General features: G+C 38.7%; 2 pseudogenes; both read left to right on the forward strand.

Moving 5' to 3' along the window:
* Positions 1 to 439: 439 nt before the first annotated feature.
* LOC118847212 lies at positions 440 to 1,147 on the forward strand (annotated as a pseudogene).
* Positions 1,148 to 1,235: 88 nt separating this feature from the next.
* Positions 1,236 to 2,598, forward strand: LOC118847213 (annotated as a pseudogene).
* Positions 2,599 to 7,615: the final 5,017 nt, after the last annotated feature.

Genomic DNA, 7,615 nt, shown 5'->3' on the forward strand with positions numbered 1-7,615 from the left:
AAGTCTGGAAACCACCACAGCTCAGTGATTCAGTGCCCTGAGGCCTGCTCTGCCCAGTCTGCTCTGGCCTGGTCTGTTCCAATGCACCCAAACTGGCTGTGCTCTGCTCCCAGCCCGGTGTGATAGACCTTTCCTGGCAACCATCCAGGCCATCTTGGGCTGGAGACTTGCTTCACTCTGTCATTTCATGGGTTCTGTAGCTCTAGAATTTGTTTAGAGTAATTTTTTACAGGTGTTTGGAAGGATTTGGGAGAGAGCTCAAGCAAGTCCCTGCTTTCACCCCACCATCTTGGCTCTACCCCGCCTTTTTAAGGTATTCCCCATGAAATGAAACAGAATCCTTTATTTCCTGAAGAAGGTGAAATATGGGTATTTGTTAATTTTTATGATTTTACAGAAAAAAGGGAATCAATTTTTAAAAATTCTATAGAATATATCAATGTATTTTTTTGGAGATACTATTCCTGCTGAGGTCATTCAGTTTTTTGTGACTCTTTGTTCTTGAGCTTCCACCATATAACGGAACAGTTTTGCATGACACTGAAACCCCAGAGGAACTACATGATGGGGAATTGAGTTTGGTGTTACTGAAGTTACTGAACAAGATGAATCTTTACTGAGTAACACTGACTACAGTATTTCAAGCACGCTGAATCCTCAGGCTCCAGAATTTATTCTTGGTTACACAACTTCCAGAAAGAACCATGATGACATAAGACAATGAAAGAACTCCATCGACTGCCAGTTCACAGGCCCTATGCTTGCTTTGGTAAATGGTTCTAATGCCAAAGAGGAAAATATAGAAAATGACAGTCTTTCTTGAGGCCTTGGACAAAAGGAATGTAAAAAGAAGGAAAAAGGCCACATGGATACTACAGCTATTTTGAGAGATGTCAATGACCATATCCCTACAGAAGCCCTTGTAAATGGTCATGTAAATTCATCAGTACTGAGCAATATAAGTACAGAGGAAATAGAATTTATGAGAAATATATCACCATCACCAAGGACTCATAATGGCCCTGAAAATTCTATGAACTTCATCAGTGCCACTGTGATTGGTGATTCTTTTCCTAGATCACTAGACAACATCAGGACTGCAGGGCAGCCTGAGGTATGCCATGTTACTAATTTTGAACAGTCTTGAATCCCTTTGGAGGCTGGCAGGGGTAGCCCATTAAGGACAGTTGTTACACAGCTTTGTACTGGTACTACTGAAAGTCTTGGAGTTGCTAATGGGCAAGCACTTGAATCCTCTGTCACAACCCCTGTTACAGAATTAATTTCTGTTAATCAGCTTGCTAAATCCTAGGCTAGCCTTTCTTACAAAAGCTTCCACACCTGTGGCATATATTGAAACTAAATATTCCTCTCCTGACACATCTGCTCTGGGCCCTGAAAAACAGGTTAAAATAAAAAATTCTCCTTCTAGTTTCAGAGGATCATGTAGCAATAAAATTACTAGAAAATGTAATGCTAGTACATAAACCAGTATCTTTGCAACCCCGGGAGCTGATCAATAAAGGAAACCAGTGCTATATCAGTGCTATCTGCAGGCATTGGTTGCATGCCCCCCAATATATCATCTAATGAAGTTCAGTCCAGTGTATTCCAAAGTGCAGTGGTCATGCACATCGACATCCATGATAAACAGTTTTGTTGGCTAATGAATGAGTTCACCAATATGCCAATACCTCCAAAAGCCAAACAAGCTCTTGGTGACAAGATAGTGAGGGATATCCACCCTGGAGCCATCTTTAAACACACTTATATATACATATATAGAATGCTGCCAGTTATCAAGTCAAGCCTCTCTGAAAAGGGTCAACAGGAAGACACTGAAGAATGTCTAGGGTTTATTCTAAATTGACTACACAAGGAAATGTTGAACTTAAACTTCTTTTTACCAAATAATGAAAAATTTTCAGTTTCCAGTGGACCTGAAACACAGTCTGTACTTGAAGATAAAAAGAGACAAGGAGAAGGTAGTGAATCTGAGTGAGAACAAGTGACCCCCGGAACAAAACATCAGTCACTTGGGAGGCCTACTTCAGTTGGACTCTAATTACCAACATCTTTGGGGGACACATAAGATCAGTAGTTGACCAGCAGAATTTCAAAGGAATCTGCTACTTTGAAACCATTATTTTTACACACAGTCCAGAATGCAATGAAAAGTCGGGTGGCAAGAATGTCTTTCTGAGGATATACCACAAAAACTAAGCAAAAGATTGAGATTTGTCAGAGAGTGACCCTGGAAAAGCTCCCTCCTGAGAAGACTGGCGGATATCAAAAGCTTATTAAGAATATTGAGTGTACTGTGGACTTGGAAATTAGCAGAGATTGCTGCTTTCTCCAAGTGTAAAAAATAAAAATTTTAAAGGTCACAGAAACTATTGACTTTTTGTAGTGGTCTATCATAATGGAAACGGTGCAGTTGGTGGTCATTATACTATGCGTGTCTTCTAAATTGGTCTGAATGGCTGGTTATGTATTGATGGCCAGACAATCAAAGTGATATACCAGTATCAGGTGGTGAAGCTTTCTGCTGAATGCATTGCCGACCTCCTGTACTATCTCCAAGTTGACCTACTCTAAAACTTCTTTCTCTGTGCTGTGTGTGCAAGATACCTGCTTTCTAGAACACCAACTCTTCCTAACTTCTTTTCTTCTCTCTAATGGCTCTATTGCATGAAACTTTATTTCTCCTTTGCAACTATGGGATAGGATGGAAAAGAAGTTAACTCCCTTGGAATTTGTGCACAGCATAGTTTCTGTTGATTTTCAACTTCCAAATCAAAATCATTTTGTTGAAAGATAATTGCTCAGTTTAAAAAATACACAAGCTCCGTTATTTTTTAATAATACAGATTCCTGTGATGATAAAGGGGGGATTTGCATCTGATTCCCAATTTACTTACCTAGTATAAGAAATTCTGCACCAGCAACACAACTTGTGAAGTTCTGTGAGAATGAATTTTATCTTTCCTTATAAAAGTAAAAAACTTTTAAAAATGCAATACCTGCTCCTCCCTACCCCCTTTAATTTTTGATAAAGGATAAAAATATGAGCCAGTTCTTAGAGAAGAAAGAGATCCTACTTTAAAAGAAAATGTACAGAAAGAAAAAAAAATGCTGCTTCTAAACAGGAATTTTTAAAAAATAATTATGTGATGGGAAACTGCTCAAGTGTACATTGCAGATCAAATATTTGGAATTAAGATGTTAGGCTAAATAGAGGGGTGATTGTAACTTTATTGCTATTAAAGATTTCGAATGGCAATTATGCTTCTGTGTACGCAAGATCTTAAAATGGGCAAAATAATGAAGGTTGATATTTGTTGGTTTTGTTTAATTTTGCTGACTGCTCTTCTCTAATGCTGAGTTTCTAATTGTAAACAGTTTAGTGATATCTAGGAATATAAAGTTGTGGCCCATCAACAAAAACCACTAAGTTGGTTTAAAAATATTTCTATAGAATTCTTCATAGTTTTTCTTGTAATTTTTTCCATAATGTTATTTTTTCTCTTTTTCATTAACTTATTATTATATTATTATTATTAATATAATACATTATTATTATTAATTTTTTATTAACCCATTAACTTAAATAAATGCTTAAAGTAACAGCCCAGCATTACTCCTAAATTTGTTCTTTTAGAAAATAAGTGTATATGGATTAACTAACGATTCAAATTGTCAAAATTCCCTCATAGTTTTCAGAGGCTTATGGTCTTTACTTGGCAAGTAGCAATACTCCTCTGGTACTCAGGAGGGCAGCATCTGCTCTGAATATATTTTGTCCTTAACAATCTTAGCTTTCTTGTGATGGGGATTTTTCATAAGCAAGCCTTTGATTGTTATTTATAGCACTTCCTATGGCCAACATATGACTTGTGGTTAATAATTAAATAACAAGTCCTGTCAAAACTCAAACTTTTAAGAGTATTTTTCTTGGCTGATTAATTGGAGTGGTTATTTGAAAACCTCCTGCATTTTACTCCTTTCCTTTTCTTCCTTTTTTTCTCCTCCCTTTCTCTTGCCTTTCTTCTCTCCCTTTGCCTTTTTGTCCTTTTCCCATTCTTCTTTTGGTTGCCTCAAGTAGAGGTTATGTATTATGAGAGAAATCCCCGTGATTATCGTGCTGGTTGTGAATAATTTCCACTATATCGTTCCCTTGACAGTTGTGAACTGCCTAGAACTCTAAAATAAGAGTAATTTACTGCTGCCTCAGTTTCATGGAGCATGATTTCTATTTGGCCCATAGCTTGGACTTTCACCTTTGCCATGCACTTTGCAAAGCATGATGCTGTGACGAGAGCTTTGATACAACTCTTAATTGAGATTTTATTAATATCCTGCTTGGTGTGGAAAGGTCTGAACTTGACATAACACACCTGTTTTTTCTTCAAGCTTGCAGTTGGATATAAATTGAAAAAGGCTCCCTAAACTTCACCGAATGTTTGATTTAATAAACATTTATTAAGTACCTCCTCCACGTAAGGCAGTTGGTTAGGCACAAGATTCCTTTTCTTAAGGAGCTTACAAAAATCTAGTGGTGTTGGTGGTAGTGGGAACTGTGACTTAATTAGTATAGGATAGGGAACCCTCAGGAGAAGAAATTCCCTTCACCAATGTAAGTTGGAATTGTTTCTGCAACATATAGTCTTAGAGATTTGCTTAGAGCAGTTAGAGTTTAAATGCCTTCCCCAGGCTCGCACAATCAATGTATATCAGAGACAGTGGAAATTAAATCCAGTTCTTCTCAGCTTCAAGACCTTCTCTCTATCAATAATATAACACAGGATGTAAAAATTCAAAAGAGAGGTCTAAACAAATTACTATGATAAATTGGAGAAGGGACAAATTACTTTAAGATGGGATGTTTAGGGTAGTCTTCATAGAGGAAATGTCACCTGAGTAAGATCTTAAAGGAAGGGAAGAATTTCAACAGAGGTAGGAGGAAGAGCTGGGACAACTGTATAGAAATGAAAAAAGAGATGGATGGAAAAAAAAGATTGTGGGTAGTCTAGTTTTGCAGAAGAAGAAAAAATATTTCAAGGGAAATAGCAGGCGGTAAAGCTGGAAAGTTTGGGTGGTACCATTTTGTGGAGGGCCTTGATTTAATGAATGTCATGACCTGCAGAAATGGCAGAAACTGATGGAGCATGTGGCAAGATGAGAGTTAATGGTGAAAGATGGAGCAGCAAAGGAGAAATGAAGAGGTAAGGAGCAGGGAAGTTAGGTTTCTACCTAACAACCCCCAGATACGAGACCATTTTAATTTGTTTTTAGAAAGAACCTACTGAGTATAGATCAGAGGCATTGGAGCAATCAAAAATTTCTCTTTGAAAAGTTGGGGTCCTCATCCACAAAAGGGGACATCAATTATAGTTGAACCCCAGGCTATCATGATGAAAATTTTATTATTCTCTAGTCTGTACTTCAAATCAATTAGGATATTAGATACTTTATTTTTTGCTGCCACTAGTCCCTACATGGCTTTTGGGACACTATTGTCCTCTCCTTTCTGTTCTCAGCTTCTAGACTTCAAAACCAGGCTCTCCTCTACTGCTGGCTAATATATCACATTTTTTCTTCACTTTGGCCCAGCCATCTCCCCCTCCCCTTCCCTATACATTTTCAATGTAGTATCACTCCGCAAAGCCCACCCCCTTTCTCCAATGGGTAAATTCCTCCTGGACCCTTCATTTTATGGAGACTGAGGCTGACCTGCTATCATCGTCTTCCCAGTGCATTTCCTGACTGCCTCTGAACCATGCCTGGACCAGGTAACTTCATTTGCCCACCTCTTCTTTTCAGTTTACTTCTGTGTCTTGACTTTTCTCTTTAGAGTGTTAAGTGCCTTGAGGGCAGGGACTGTTTCTGCTTGTATTTGTATCTCCAACACAGTCCTGGCACATAGTTACACTTAATAAAAGCACTTTTCTTTCCTTTGCTCTCTTCATTTCCTTCTCTCCTTCCCCTGTGCCACATAGCTGGGGAACATCCAGGAGATGCATGAACCCTTTTGATATGTGTTGTGAAATGCAGTTCTGAGCAGGAAGAAGACCCAAACTGTAAATACGGAGCAAAGCAAATAACTTGTATCAACACACAGCTCCATGGAAAAGAACTGAAGCTTTAAGTCAGCAAATAAGAGTAATTAGCTAATATGGGATGAATCTTTGGTGGCTCATCCCCTGGAATACACTTTTATTGCATTGTAAAGGCTCCAAATAGTGCATGAGACATTATTGTAGTCATTCAGCACTGCCCGCCTCCCTCAAAACCTGGGTGCTCTTTTAACCTTATAAGGCTACTGCTGCCTTTTGGTTCCAGTCAGTGGCTTATCCTAAACAGCTGTTCAGAAACAGAGTTCACAGAACTAACTCAGTTCAACTGTAGCTTTGTTAATTTATACCTATTCCTTTCTAACCACAGAGAAATGCCAATAGTGTAAGTGCAGTTTGGAAAAGATGCAGATTCCTATCAAGCTGCTGGAACTCTATCACATTGGATCCAATTCACTTTTGTAAGATCATAGAATCTTAAGGGCTGCTAGGTGCAGTGGATGGATCACTGCATCAAGACTCAGTTCAAACATGGCCTCAGACACTATGTGACCCTGGGCAAGTCACGTAACCTCTGTCTGCCTTGTGCTTCTTTATCCTCATCTATAAAGTGAAGATACCCTAAGTTCCAGGATTGTTGTGAGGATCAAGTGAGATAATATTTGTAAAAGGCTTTGCAAAGATTAACGTGTTATATAAATACTAGCCATTAAATAGAGTTGGAAGGAACTTTAGAGAATAGCTTAATTGTCTTGTTTTATAGATGAGAACACTTGAATCCAAGAAAAGATGCATGATGTGTCTGAGGTCACAAACCTAATAAGTGCTTGAGGCAGGATTTGAACCCAGGTCTTCTCATTCTACCAAGCTGTCTCTCATCATATCAGAACAGTTGGAGCTTTCCATTAAACTGGGAGTTCCTTCCACTCCTTGCATAATGACAAAATGATAGTACAGAGAGTGCTTTCCAAGGGAATAAATATTTATAAAGCAATTGTTGCAACGAACAATTCAAACATTCTAGTTAATCACAGATATTAATAGCATCACAAGTTTGGGACATTTAAAAAAAACCCAGCCCGAAAATCTGGCAGGTACTCTCCCTCCCCCTTTTTAGTATCTGTGGCGGATGTAGAGATACCAAATTTTCTTGGCACATGATTCTTCTACCCCTATTGTGCCCAGCTCCCTGATCTTAACCTCACATAGGACTGACTAAATTCACGAGGTGAATTTTACAGATGAGGCTCAGAAGCGAAACAAAAGACTTCCGGGCTTGGAACTTTTGTCATACCAGGCTGGGAGAAAAGGGTGCTGGAGCTGAAGCCAGCATCTCTAGGGAGGAGATGAATCAATACTCTCATCACAGCTCAGAGAATGAAGAAAACAAGGTCGCAAACACTCTCTCAGCTAAAAGCTTATAAACAAAGAAATGGGGCTGAAATCAAAAGTCATGGGAACTTCCTTCTTCCCCAGTCAGTTCCATCCATTTTCATTCCCATCAACTTGGGTACCTCACTTTCCAAGGCTGCTTTGAATAA

The sequence above is a fragment of the Trichosurus vulpecula genome, chromosome 4, assembly GCF_011100635.1.
Source record: "Trichosurus vulpecula isolate mTriVul1 chromosome 4, mTriVul1.pri, whole genome shotgun sequence".
Lineage (NCBI taxonomy): Eukaryota > Metazoa > Chordata > Mammalia > Diprotodontia > Phalangeridae > Trichosurus > Trichosurus vulpecula.